This window comes from Pristiophorus japonicus, chromosome 13 (genome assembly GCF_044704955.1).
Source record: "Pristiophorus japonicus isolate sPriJap1 chromosome 13, sPriJap1.hap1, whole genome shotgun sequence".
Classification (NCBI taxonomy): Eukaryota; Metazoa; Chordata; class Chondrichthyes; family Pristiophoridae; genus Pristiophorus; species Pristiophorus japonicus.
Window position 1 is genome coordinate 110325422 of NC_091989.1, and position 976 is coordinate 110326397.

A 976-nucleotide genomic window follows, 5' to 3' on the forward strand; every position below is an offset into this window, starting at 1 on the left:
CCTGGTCGAGGTTGCTAATGTTGATGCGTCTGTCCTCCCAGGGGATTTGTAGGATCTTGTGGAGACATCGTTGGTGGTATTTCTCCAGCGACTTGCGGTGTCTACTGTATATGGGCCATGTCTCTGAGCCATATCGGAGAAAATTTCCAGCAAATAATTCATGTTCAGCAATGAATAGCTCAGTGGGCTGACTCCAATTGTTTTTTCCTGAGTGGTGTTACATATATTACATATGTTACAAAATCCCTTTCCTGCCACCCACAAAATCAGCCCCTTGGCATGTTACACAGGTACTCCAGTCAAACAGACGTGAAACATCTGGAATTGAATTGGGTTTATTTTTTAAATAACGCTTCGATTGGGAGTGCCTGTTTCTGCGGACCCAGAAATACACCAGGCGGCATCACTCAGTAAACACCTTGAATTCTGTGTGTCTCTGAATTGACGGCAGTTAGCGAGACATGGCGTGAGATCAATAGTGAGGCTTCATTCCTCGCCAACCTGCATTCCTCAGTTTAAAAAAAAAGTTCAAGCAATAAAATGAACCACTTCTCTCCCTCTTCCCATCCCACTCACAGGTGTAACCGCTAATAAAATATTTCATTGGCGGCGATTGCTACGACTGGCTTTAATTACATCAGCCTACGCCTGGTTGTAAGTACACCAACAATTACTTTATTGTATGTATATGAAATGTGATAATAAATGCAGATTTTGTTTTCAAAGGCTAACGAGCTGTAATGTGTCCCAAGCTCAAAATGTTTGTATCAGGCTCTGCAAATGTTGCTTCCTCTCCACGCAAACTGCTCCAGTAACTGACGTTGGCCCAGGAGCTTGATGGAAATTCAACTCATGATGTTGATGGAACAAATGCTGAGGTTGCCCCTCGTCGAATTCAAAAATCTCCGGTTGGATGTAATGGGGAGCAAAAGTTGTTGGGAAGGTGGGAGGTATCTCCCTAGCCAGTTTTAGTGAG